Source organism: Heloderma suspectum, chromosome 4 (genome assembly GCF_057233095.1).
Source record: "Heloderma suspectum isolate Gila_16-S chromosome 4, 16-S_ref, whole genome shotgun sequence".
In the NCBI taxonomy this organism is placed as follows: domain Eukaryota; kingdom Metazoa; phylum Chordata; class Lepidosauria; order Squamata; family Helodermatidae; genus Heloderma; species Heloderma suspectum.
In genome coordinates this window covers 34650661-34664117 of record NC_139461.1, presented here as the reverse complement: position 1 = coordinate 34664117, position 13457 = coordinate 34650661, and the positions used below count along the sequence as shown (strand labels likewise).

The 13457-nt window shown below is 46.4% G+C and overlaps 1 pseudogene; it reads right to left on the bottom strand.

Annotated features, from left to right (window-relative positions):
• LOC146346691 (carnitine O-palmitoyltransferase 2, mitochondrial-like) overlaps positions 1-13160 on the bottom strand; it is a 45007-nt pseudogene extending 31847 nt beyond the window's left edge.
• Positions 13161-13457: the final 297 nt, after the last annotated feature.

Below are 13457 nucleotides of genomic sequence, written 5' to 3'. Positions count from 1 at the left end.
ACCGTGCAATTTCAGAGATGAAGATGGGTAAGGGTGCAAAATCCCTCCCAATAGAGCACCTCTCCCAACCTGAACCTACCTGGAGGCTACAATCAACATCAGAGGCCTTCCTCCGAGTGCTTCCTCCGAGGGAGGCTGGGAGGCTGGCAACAAATGAGAGGGCCTTCTCAGTCGTGGTCCCCAACTATGGAAAGCTCTCCCCACTGAGGTCAGCCTGGTGCCAACACTGTCATCTTTTTGACTATGGTTAAGGTTCAGACTGCCCTCTATTCCCAGGCATTTGATGAGATATGATGGGACATCTATGTCACTTGTTTCTGTTAGGTCCAGTATCTTATTGTAAATATTTTAGCTGTTTAAATTGTTTTAAATTTTGTCTTATGTTTTTATATTGTGTTTTTATATATTATATATTGGGATTTTATATTATGTTTTTATTATCTTGTATTATGGTGTTTATTTCTTGTGAACCGCCCATAGAGCTTCAGCTATCAGGTGGCGTAGATATTAAATAAATAAACCCAATTTACCTTCAAATTCATTTCTGTTGTGGCTTTTTACAGCCACAATGATCATCACCATTTTGTCAGGAGAATTGCCCTGTTGTCTAGCCAACACAGGAACACTTTCCTCTCTTCTGGAACTGTGCTCTGCAGCACAGGAAGTTGGGAAGGCATCCCCTGTGTGGCCTAAGCCACTGGCCAACTCCTCCGATCTTCTGTGCTGTGCCCAGCACAGCATGAGAAGCCCTATGATGCAGGGATGCCCGGGCAACATGGGAATTCTGTCCTGTCTTCCTGCACTTTGCTGCAGCCTAATAGCAGAAGTTCAAAATGGCGGTCATCGTTGTGGCTGTGAAGAGCAACAGAAGAACTGCCCAGAGAGCTTCAGCTATTGGGCAGTGTAGAACAGTAATAAATGAATGAATAAATGAAATTCTGGGTTAATTTTGCAGGGTGATGGTTTTGGACTACACAATGAGCAAACTCCGTAAGAACTAGTGCTGTGCCGAAAATTTCTCCCACATGTTTTTCGACCATTCTCATTCAATTTGATAGAAAAGGAATTGCTTTCGAAAAGAAATTCAAAGGAGGAGAACTTCTGGAGAAATTCTCAAGGGTTGGGTCTGGGGTTCTTGTGCTTACCTTACTTATGAGGTGGCTGAGGAGTGTCCATGAATGTCCTATCTGTCATTGTACAATAAACTCTGTGGCAGCCTGTAGCCTCCTCTGCTTCCTGCACTTCAGTTAAAGCTGTCACGAGGAAGATGTCATAAGGCAATTCCTCCCATGGGGCTTTTTCAGTTCAGGAAATGCAGGTGGCCTGGGAGGCTGCAGAGCAATGGAAAGATGTGTGATAGAGAGAGAAAACACACACAGCACCCTTGGCCACCTCACAGTGGTATTTGAGGTAAGCTCAAAAATACCACCAAAAGGAATTCACCAAAAACCCTTTGGAAAAAAGGAAGAAACTATGCTACAACCCCTGCCAATAGTGAGCCCTATCTGTGAGAAATGCCTGGATAATTTCTCCTCCCCTAGGATAAATTTGGTGAAGTTATCCCCCCCCCCCCAGTTTCTCTGCCCTTGAATAGGCTGGAGAATTTTGAGAGGCCATTTATGCACAGCTCTAATGAGAACATAAGAAGAGCCATGCTGGATCAGACCAAGGGTCCATCTAGTCCAGCATTCTGTTCATGCTGGACTCTGCCCATCCACAAAGCATTAGCAGGCTTCCCCTTGTCATCAATGTTTTCATGAAGGCACCCAGACTTTTACAGAACTGTGGAAAAGGACGGCCCCTTACCTAGAACTTACTCTAGTCTCCCCACCTCATCAACAGTTTTAGCTACTTTATTCATCACGTGAGTGATGCCATAATCCAGGGGTCTTGAACCTCTTTCATTAAATTCAGGGCTGAATTTAATGTCAGAGGAGTGCTTGGGGCAGTGCCAAAAGTAAAAGGGTGGGGTCAACAGAAGAAAAATGCCCCAAACACCAGGATACCTGAGCTGAAACCTCTCACTGCCAGTGAATGAGCTTGAGTGTCAGCCCTTGCCGGTGGCAAACAGCAACAATAACTCACTGCCTGATAAGCCAGGTCATAAACCTGTCCAGAGCTAGGAAAGGAAGAGGCTGGGGGGGGGGGGACTTTACCAGTTTGACAAATCCAAGACAGCATGGCTGAGAGAAGTCCATTTTCCAGTCCGAGGTCTAAACACAGGCATTCGGGAACAAGGCTGAGGTTCAGGTTCAGGGTCAAGGTGGGGCTGATGGTTCTTGTTTTTGCAGTTATCTTATGAACAATTATTCCTGTATTGGGTATATCTATATAAGGCCACCCAATCACCTTGTTCTCTGGACAATTCACAAATGTAAGTGTCAGTCCTTGCTGGCTGACCGCAGCTGGTATGCAAGGGCTGCAATAAATCACTTGCCGGTAAGCTGGGTCATAAACCTGCCCAAGGCTGGGAAAGGAGTAGGGATGCCCAGAGCTGGGAAGTTTACCAGTTCAAACAAAGATGAGATGGTGAGGCAGAGAGAAGTCCTTTGAGAAGTCCAGAGTCAAAACGCCAGGGATTCACAAGTCTAGGATGGGGTTCAGGCACAGGGTCTAAGGCGAGGCTGATGAGATCTGTCATGTGGATACGATGTTGCTCTCCAGAAGCTTTGTCCCTTTCTGCTTTCTGCTTTTAGCAGCAGTGTCCTGGAGCTGCTGCTGGCAATCAGTCCTCTGGCCTCCAGGAGCCTCTCTGTCTTAAACGGACAGAAGCTCTCCTTTGTTACTCTTTGACATGAAGCTGCCTTCGCCCTGCTGGGGTCAGTGGAATTTGCCCTCTGAATCCTCTGGGGAAGCTGCGGCTGGGCATGTCTCCTCCACAGGGGGCTCAGGGGCTCAGGCTACTTCTGTGCTAGTCCCTTCCCCTGGTTCTGGAGCCTGCCATTCCCCTTCATCCTTGGAGGAGTCCGAGGGAGGCATGACACTTAGGAGAGGTGTTTTGACCTTTTGGAATGGTGAACAACCCCCCCCCCAATAAAAATAAAATAAGTGCCAGGAAATGAGTGAACAATTGGCAATGGGGGGAAAGGGCTGGGCTGGGGGAAGGAGGCAGCATCACCCAGAGGGCTGGGTCGAGACTTCAGGTGGGACAGAATTGGTCTGTTCAACACCCCTGCTGTAGTCTTTAAAACCCAAGCACTGGCTCGGTGGAGATTGATGGGGCTATCCCCCATAAGCATTCTGAGAATCCCAGTCCAACAGTTGTGCGTCTGCTTATTCAGACTTAGGGCCATTGAAATCTGTCAGCAACATGGATGGCTGTCAACAACATGAGTGAGAGGCTGCAGGATTGCAGCTGAAACAAGCAAATGTTTTCCACAGTGATTCACAGTCAGGTAGTTCTTGTAAAACAGAATCAGAGAGCAGCTGCCAGGCCTGAGCGAGAAAGCATTCTTCTTCAGGGAATCTCTCATGGGTGTGATGCTGGCTTTGAAATCAGCTTATTGGAAAATCAATGTCCATTTGGATGACCAATACATCCAATTTTACACTTGCTCTGGATCAGCTGATGAGGGCTAGCAATGCCTGATCGGGTTACCTGGTCCCTGATTTATAATTGACAGAGTAATCTTGTTTCTCAGTACAAGTTTCAACCTTATTACTCTCTATTAAATCTCACCTCTAAGAAGTTTCCATCAAAGGGAAGTGATACAGTATGTTTTTAGCACAACTGAGAACATCTAAAACAGGCTCCCCAACCAGATGTGCTGGATTCAGCCCCATCCTCTCCAGTCCAAAACATCTGTAGAGCTCCAGGTTGGGGAAGGCTGATCTAAAATCTTGATACTCTTGGACCAGACAGAAGGGTTTATTTGTGGGCCTGAAATGAATGCACTCCTTTAAAGGAAATCCTGCCCTCTGTGTCTGCAAGAGGAGGCAACTCCAGATGCATCTGGATGAAGCTGATTATCTAGACCCATTTCAGCCAGGCTTTCAGCCAGGTTATGGAACTGAAACTGCTTTGGTCACCCTGTTGGATGACATACACCAGGAACTAGATGTGAGGAGTACAACCCTCTTGGACCTCTCAGTGGTTTTCAGTACCACTGACATGGTATCCTTCTGGACCATTTGGTGGGGCTGGTCCTTGAAGGTGCTGTTTTGCAGTTGTTCCAGTCCTTTCTGTTGGACCGTATCCAGAAGATGGTGCTGGAGGATTACTGTTTGATGCCACAGTCGTTGGCTTGTGGTGTCCCACATAGTTTTATCTTCTCCCCCATATTGTTTAATAGCTACAATAATTGACAAAGTAATCTGTGCAATGAATATGGACTTGAGCACGCTCCAGGAGAGAGCACAGGACAGGAAGGCCTGGCGTGCTATGGTCCATGGGGTCACGAAGAGTCGGACACGACTGAACGACTGAACAACAACAACGAATCTTGCTTTTCAGTAAAGGTTTCAGCCTTATTACTCTCTATTAAATCTCACCTCTAAGAAGTTTCCATCAAATGTAAGTGATATGGTACGTTTTTAGCACAATTGAGAACATCTAAAACAGGCTCCCCAACCAGATGTGCTAGACACAGCCCCATCACCCCCAGTCCAACACATCTGGAGAGCATCAGGTTGGAGAAGGCTGATCTAAAATCTTGATAGTCTTGGACCAGATAGAAGGATTTAATTGTGGGCCTGAAACGAATGTAATCCCCGAATGGTGCTCCTGCTCTCTGTGTCTGCAGGCAGAGGCGAATCCATCTGCATCTGGATGAAGCTGATTATCTAGATCCATTTCAGGCAAGCTTTCAGCCAGGATACCTGACTGAGACTGCTTTGGTCACCTTGGTGGATGACATACGCTGGGAACTAGATGGGGGAAGTGCAATCCTATTTGTTCTCACAGACCTCTCAGTGGTTTTCAGTACCATTAACCATGGTATCCTTCTGGACCATCTGGTGGGCCTGGTCCTTGGAGGTGATGTTTTGCAGTGCTTCCAGTCCTTTCTGTTGGGCCATGTCCAGAAGGTGGTGCTGAAGAATTACTGTTTGACTCCATGGGCATTGACTTCTGGTGACCCACAGTGTTTGGATAGCTTTAGAAGGGGAGAGGGGGTAGACAAATTCCTGGAGGAGAAGGCTATCAATGGCTACTTGTCTTGATGGCTATCTGCTACCTCCAGTACCAGAGGCAGTATGCTCTGGGGAACATGGGCGGGAGGGGGCTGTTGCTCTCATGTCCTGCTTGTGGGTTCCTGGTCGACAGCTGGTTGGCCACTATGTGAACAGAATGCTGGACTAGATGGACTCTTGGTCTGACCCAGTGGGGCTCTTCTTACGCCCTTAGGGTTTTATCTTGTCCCCCATGTTGTTTAATATCTACCCGAAAGCACTGGAAGAGGTCATTTGGAGCTTTGGAGTGAGGTGCCGCCAATATCCTGATGACACCTGGCTATATTGCTCTTTGCCACTTAACACCAAGGAAGCAGTCAAAACCCCTGAACATTGCTTGGGTTTGATAATAGGCTGGATGTGGGTGAACAAACCGAGGTTAAAGCCAGACAAGCTTTATTTATTTATTTATTATTACATTGAGGTGTTGTTGGTCAGTAGAGGCAGGACTTGGGGATTGGGATTCAGCCTGTTCTGGAAGGGCTTGTGCTCTCCCAGAAGGATCAGGTCTGTAGCTTGGGAGTGCTCCTTGATCCTACACTCTGCATGGATCTTCAAGTGGCAGCTGTGGCAAGGAATTCATATGCGCAATTACGCTTGGTGTGCCAACTGCGTAATTGTGCATATGCAGACTGACTTGTCAACAGTTATCCATGCCTTAGTTACAGCACGTTTAGACTGTTGTGATGAGCTCAACATGGGGCTACCCTTGAAGAGCATCCAGAAGCTACAATTAGTGCAAAATGGGTCAGTGAGGCTCCCCACCGGTGCACAGAATCAGAATCATATTATGTCTGTCTTGAAGGCCAGGGCAATTGCTTTCCAGGCTCAGTTCAAGATACCAGTGTTAACCTTCAAGGCCCTAAAAAGCTAAGGACCAGGCTATCTAAGGGACGGCCTGTCTTGTTACGAACCTGCTCAGGTAGCAAGATCCATAGGAGAGGCTTTTTTGAGGGCACCATTACCTGCAGAGGGCTGTTTGTCAGGCACACCTAAAAGGGCTTCCTCCTGTGTCACTCTCAAACTGTGGCATGTACTCCCTCGAGAACTACAATTCACCCCCACTCTCTTTGCCTTTAGAAAGGATATAAAGATGCATCAGTTTAGCCTCTTAAAATACATTAGTTCAATGCTTTTACCAATTTCAATATGCTTGTTTTTATTGTTATATGGTTTTATTATTTCAAAAGGTTGAATACCACCTTGATGGCTTTCTGCCAGATAAGGCAGTATATTAATGTAAGTAAGTAAGTAAGTAAGTAAGTAAGTAAGTAAGTAAATAAATGGCAAGCTTTGCCCCATCCTTAGCAGAATGGGTCTCTGGAGCAGTACCACTTCCTGATCCCACATGCCTGGAATGTTCAGCATGGGGTTAACCTGAGTTGGGGTAGGATTTGCGGGGGGGGGGGGTCCCCACAATTTTTTTCTCCTACTTCAAGCTGCAATGACTTAGGGAAGCTTATGGGAATTTGGCTGATCTGGTGAAGGAATTAATTTGGCACAGCATGGGTAGGGCTACCTGGGGAGCAAGCCGAGCCATCTTTACAGCAAAGGGGTGCTTATCCAACCCGCCCCTTTACAGTAGTGTAGTGGTCAATTTTGAAGTGCGGGCTTTCATCATGACAGTCCCCATAGCCACACCCCCGCAGGTAGAGTCCAAAAATTCAGGCAGCTGTGTGGATCCATATCAACAAGCCAGTTCTAGCAGTTTTGATCTCTACCAGGAGCAGGTCTTTGGTAAATCCAATGGGTCTTAATTGCCCATTCAAGACCCCCCCACCCCCCCAAATACAATACGTTGTTTCTGGGAAAATTCATTTCCTTCCAGCTACTGTGAGGATTGCAGCTAAGCTCAGAGGGATCAGGGAGTTCTGAGGGGTGTGTGGCACATGACATCAGCATCCCTAGGGATGGGGGGGACCACCCATTTTTGAGCTTGCCTAAAAATTCTCTGAAAATCACTCCAATGCTCCTTTTGGCCTGCTCCCATTTTCGACCTGTTTTTCACCTTGTTTGAATGGGGAAAGCATGTATCTCAAACAGGAAAAGTGCACACTTTCCCTCACTGAAGAAATCATGAAAATGCATGGGGGGGGGGGAATGTGCATTTCAAAATGCACATTGAAAGAAAAAAAATACACATTTTTTTAATGCAATTGCAAAATCAGGAATTTGTGAACTTTTCTAAAAGAAAAAAATGCTCCTGCTTGTGTTTGCGTTTGGGTCTGTGAACGGGACATGTTCAAACGATTTGCAAACAGAAACAAAATTCTCGTAGATCCCTAAGCATCCCTGCTAACTGAAAAATGCTGGCACTACATCCCTGCAGGCCCTGGTTCCACTATATCACTTCCCTCACAGCTGACCAGCACAAGGGAATACGGAAGGAGAGATGCCAGTGGTCTCATCTCATCTAGAGCTGTCTAGGTCAGGCGCTGAGTGACTAAGGGCGCATCCCTATGCATGTTTAGACAGAAAAAAAAGTCCCACATCTCCTAGCATGGCTGGCTGGGGAGTGCTGGGACTTGTAGGACTTTTTTCTGTCTAAACATGCATAGGACTGTGACCTAACCCAGTGACCTCTAGGGGGCTTACATAGAAAGCTGCCCTTTACCATTGGTCTAAGATATCTCCCTATGGAAGAGTCCGTGTAGCTGGAAAGTGAGGTTGTTGAAATAAGGCCAGTGTGGTGCAGTGGCAAGAGTCTTGGACTGGGAGCTGGGAGATCCGGGTTCTAGTCCCCACTCGGCCATGGAAGCTCACTGGGTGACTTTGGGCCAGTCACACACTCTCAGCCCAACCCACCTCACAGGGCTGTTGTTGTGAGGATAAAATGGAGGAGGAGGATTATGTACGCCACCTTGGGTTCCTTGCAAGAGGAAAAAAGGCGGTGTATAAATGCAATAATAAATAATAAATAAATAAGGAGGGGGGATAAGCCTGAGATGGAGAGCTATTCATCTTGAACCATTAGGCCCTGCTCGCACATGCATAGTGTTGAGTGGGTGGACAGGGAATTTCTTCCTTTCTCTCTCTCACGCATAATACTAGCACTTGGAGTCACCGTGTGAAATGGATTGGTTGTAGATCCAGAATGGGCAAAAGAAAGTCCTGCTTCATGCGATGCGAAGTCTGTTCCACAAGATCCAGTAATGGCCAGTGGCTTAAATCAGGGGTGTATATATCAGTCCTGGGGACCACATCTAGCCCTCTGGGGTTCTCCAGATGGCCACACCTCTTTTCTGCTCACCACCAATCTAAATAGAGCTCCCAGCAACAGTGGGGTAGGAGGATTCCCTTCATGCTCAACTGGTGGGTTTCCTAGGGGTATGTGACTGGTCGGTGCGGGAAAAAGATAGGATGGTAGATCAACTAGATCTTTGGTCTGGTACATCAGGACTCCTCTTTCTACTTAATGTTAAGGGGGATAAAAATACTTTCCACTCTGCAATTCAGAAATGACTCAATGCTGCCCTCTTCTGGATTTCCTTAGATAAAGCACCCTGCAGTGTGAAGAAGTGTAACGAAGGCTGGATTCAGGAGGTTCAAACCCTTATGTATTAGAAAAGAGTAACTTTTAATAAAAAGATAGGAAAGGTTCCACCATTACTATTGGCCCAGCCACTTTCACTTTCGGAGTTGGCAACTCCTAGTTCCTTAGCTCAGTGAATTCAAACTATTCTAACAATAGGGAAAAAACACACAAGAGGATTTATTAAATGCAAAAGCATTACGTTCCTCTAAAGAATACGCTTTACAGTAGAAGACACTTGTTTTGGCTGGGTTCCAGAAACAAAGTAAGTCAGACTACTTAATCTGGTTCTGAAGCATCTTGATAACGTAAGTGTCCTTAAGGCCAAGAAGAATGACTGCACTATAAAGCTGTCCCAGGTTCTTAGTCATCAGATAGATTCAAGCAAAGTTCCTACAGCACTTGCAGTTTCATTTTTTTCATGCTTGTCAATCGTCATCTCATTTACTTATTCATTATTTACTTATTTATTCAGCGTATGAGTTGCCCTATAGCTAAAACTCTCAGGGCAAGATATAGATATAGATATATCAAAAATAATAAAACCAATGCACAACACATAAAGGGAGCAACCCTATCACCCCTAGACAGCAACTGTCACTCCACTCCACCCAGGATGCTGATAAGCCTCCACGTTCAGAGGCTTACAAGCATCGGGCGTGGAACTAATAGAATGGCACCCTAAGGGCTGGCTGGGGAATGCTGGGAGTTGTAGGACTTTTTTCTGTCTAAACATGCATAGGATTGTGCCCTAAACTAATTGCTTTTAAAGCGTCAGCAATAATTCAGAAGAATCTAAATGAGATTTTAAAAACCTGGGCAACCAAAACATGGAGAAAGCCCGTTTTAAAACACAGTATTCAACATATTATAAAAAAAAAAGTCAGCAGTTTAAAATTATTTCAAAAAGCTGGGGAGAATAAAAATGTCTTTGCCTGTTGTTGAAAAGTCAACGAAGTAGACTCCAGGCAGACCTCTCTAGGGAGGGCAGTCCAAAATTTGGCAGCCCCCACAGGAAGGGCCTGCTCACGAGCAGCCATGCACCAAATATCAATATGTCGGAGTACTTGGAGCAGGGCCTCAGATGATGAACTCAGGGCACAGACAGGAATGTGTAGGAAGAAGGAGTCCTTTAGATATTGTGGCCCCAAGCTCTGAGGGGCTTTTCTGCTTAACACCAGCACCTTGAATTGGGCCCGGAAACAAACTGGGAGCCAGTGAAGATGGTTCAGGACTGGTGTAATATGGTCATAACACCCAGTTCGGTCAGTACAGTAGCTGCCACACTTTGTGCTGGCTTTGAATTTTCCACACTGTCTTCAAGGGCAGCCCCACATGCAACACAGTGCAGTAATCCAATCAGGAGATTACCACCAGGGTATGGATCACTGAAGTCACACTGTCACTGACCGGGTAGGGTCGTAGCTGGCGTACCGACCTATGCTGGTAAAAGACGCTCTGAAACACAGAAGACACTTGTGCCTCTAGCGACAAAATTGGATCTACAAGCCCCCCTAAGCTATGAACTTGATCCTTTAGGGGGGGTGCAGCCCCATCCAGAACAGGTTGAACACTGCTCACGAGCTCCCCATCTCGAGATTTCTGGCCAATAAACTGTGGTTGCCATGCTTGCTAAAGCCACAGGCATCTAACAGCCTTCCCCAACCTGGTGCTCTCTAGATGTGTTGGACTAAAACTCCCATCATTCCCAGCAAGCATATCACATTATATGATTTTCGTTTTACTCAGATCGATTTCTATGGAGTATTACATTACCATAATGCAAATTCCAGGAATCTCTGAAGCTGATCAGTTCCTCAGCAACCCTGGTTCTTTCGTCACTACCATTTCTTCTATGTATCAGTCAATTTACCCATCTCTGCTATTTCCAGACCCTTCAATAGCCACTGCCTTGTTGATGGAAGGTGGGAATCTTTCCATTTGCAGGCCCACACCATTTTTGCAGCAATTGTTACATTCAAAATAAGTGATTTGGTAACATTTGAAGCTCCTTCTTCTGCCCAGTTAAATAAGATCAGCCGTGGGATTACCACTAAAGTGATTCCTGCTGTTGATTAATTAGCATAGCAAGAAAGGCATATTTAACACCTCAAGTGGGACAGTTAGTTTTTGTAGTCCAGTTTTTCCTTATCCATGTGGACCTTCCAACGTAGGAGACCACTTCATGAATTTAATAAAGCCCACAAAAGCATATATCAATAAGTAAACTGGTTAGACTTTCCCAGTGCCGGGGGCATCTGTAGTTCTTGCGACAATAATGCTTCCAGTATTTATAACACCGGGATTAACAGTGAACTTCCGCCAGAATTGCACAAGAGGGTGCTTTTGCATTAGGGTGCACATAAAAGGCTTTTAATTAGGGACGTATGAGGATTTTGTTGCTGTTTACAAATCATGCAAACATCTCCTGTTTTCAGTCCTGAACACAAACATGAGCAGGAACACTTTTTTCAGGGTGGTGTTCCCAAATTCCCAAATTTGCAATTGCATTTGAAAAATGTGTATTTTCCCAAAAATACACACTCTGAAATGCACATTTTTCAAAAGAACATACACATGTTAACATTTTAGCCTGTGACGGAAAAGAGCACACTTCTTGAAAATATGTACAGAAATCCACACTTTCCCCATTCAAAATGTGCAGTTTTCTCATTGGAATGAGCCGAAAAACATGCCAGAAATGACAACGGGAGTGAATCGAAACAAGCTTCGACCTGATTTTTGGGCTGATGGTCATTGGAGTCCAGTAACATCTGGTGGGCCACGGCTACCCACTTCTTCATTCTTCTTGAAGAAATGCTGCTCTCTAAAGCTCAAAAGCTAGCACAACCTGGAAGACCTAATGAAGACCCAATAAAAAAGGTCTCACTTTGCCTGCTTCCAGTTTGACTTTTCCCCTCTTGCCAGAATCTCGATGCCTTGAACAGTTCTAAGACAAGATGACAAGCAATGCAACTAATGATGCCACAGAAGTGCAGGGAATGTGAAAACTGCATCAGTTGAATTTCTCTCTGATGTAAGCTTTCTTGTTTGGTTAATATATTTATATCCTGCCTTTTCCTCATCGTGGAACTCAAATGGGCATAAGGAGGGCTCCCAGGTGGTCTCTCATCTAGGTACTGACCAGACCCAGACCTGCTTAGCTTCGGCAACATTGTTGTATCACATGCCCTCAGATCGTGCCCTATACTCAAAGTGCTCTAGCTCAGAAGAGCAAAAATTGTGGAAGTAATAAAATGGAAGGACAACAGTGTTCCAATCCACACTTTGGTGTGGGAGGTGCCGGTCAGGTAAACTCACTTCGAAATATGAGCTAAGCTAAATCCTTGAGCAGGGCCAGCATTAAGGGTGTGGTCAGGCAGCTGCTGTGGGCTCACATCCCAGCAGGGTTGGGATGTGAGTTGGAGTTGCTCCTCTGGAGTTGCTCCTTCTCTTCATCACTGCGACCTGCTTGTTCACCTTCCTCTGGCCCTGGCCCAGACAATGGTGGTGATGAGAAGGGGGAGCTGTGGATGCCACAACCTGCTTGCTCACTCACTGGCTCTCTGCCTGTCAAGGAAGGGGAGACATGATAGAGGTGTACAAATTATGCATGGAATGGAGAAATAGATAGGGAGATATCTTTCTCCCTCTCACATAATACTAGAAGCAATGGGGTCATCCCAAGAAGCTGATTGATGGGAGATCCAGGTCAGATAAAAGGAAGAGCTTCTTCACACAGCACATAGTCAAACTGTGGAATTCGCTACCACAAGACTTCAGTGATGGCCACCAATGTGGATGGCTTTAAAAGGGGGTTAGACAAATTCCTGGAGGAAAAGGCTATCAATGGCTACTAGTCCTGGTGGCTATATGCTACCACCAGTATTAGAGGCAGTATGCCTATGTATGCCGTATGCTGGGGAACATGGATGCGAGGGTGTTGTTGCATTCATGTCCTGCTTGTGGGTTTCCTGTGGGCAACTGGTTGGCCACTGTGTGAACAGAATGCTGGGCTAGATGGACCCTTGGCCTCATCCAGCATGGCACTTCTTACATTCTTATGGTTTTAAGCAAAGGATAGCCATGATGAGAAAAAAGTTGAGATTCAAGAGCAGCTGGTGACCATGGTGGTGAGAAGGTAGCCTCACTGAGGGAGGGGGCCCATTGAGGGTGTCTTGCCCAAGGGCCCTCAAAAACCTGGCGCAAGCACTGTCCTCGAGCATCCATATTGGAAGCTGGCCACACAGGTGGAAGCATAGCCCCTTTGGCTTCTGCTGGTCTGCCTCTTGTAAGGATGGCACGGGCACCTGTTCCATCCAGGAACCTGTCAGGACCCCCTGCTGCCCACACCCCTGAGCTGTGCTCTCTGAACCACTGTCCCCACTCACCCACTGCCCGCGCTCGCCGAGCCTCCTGCGCTCACCCGGGTGGCCTTGTCGAGCTCCACGATTGCCATTTTTGGGGGGGAAATGGTGATCGCAAAAATGCACATATTTGCGTATACACAAAGTGGAGCTGTGAATTGCCCATATACACAAGACTACAGGCAAGCAAACGCCTGTAACCTTGCGTATATGGGCTATTCATAGCCCCATTTTGCGTATACGCAAATATGCACATTTCTGCGATCACCATTCTCCGTCCCCCTCCCCCCAATGTTGATTGTGGAGCTTGAAGAGGCAGTGAGTGTCAAGGAGCTCAAGCGCAGGTCCAGGTGTGCACAAGCAGGGGTAGGGGCTGGGCAGGTGCCTGG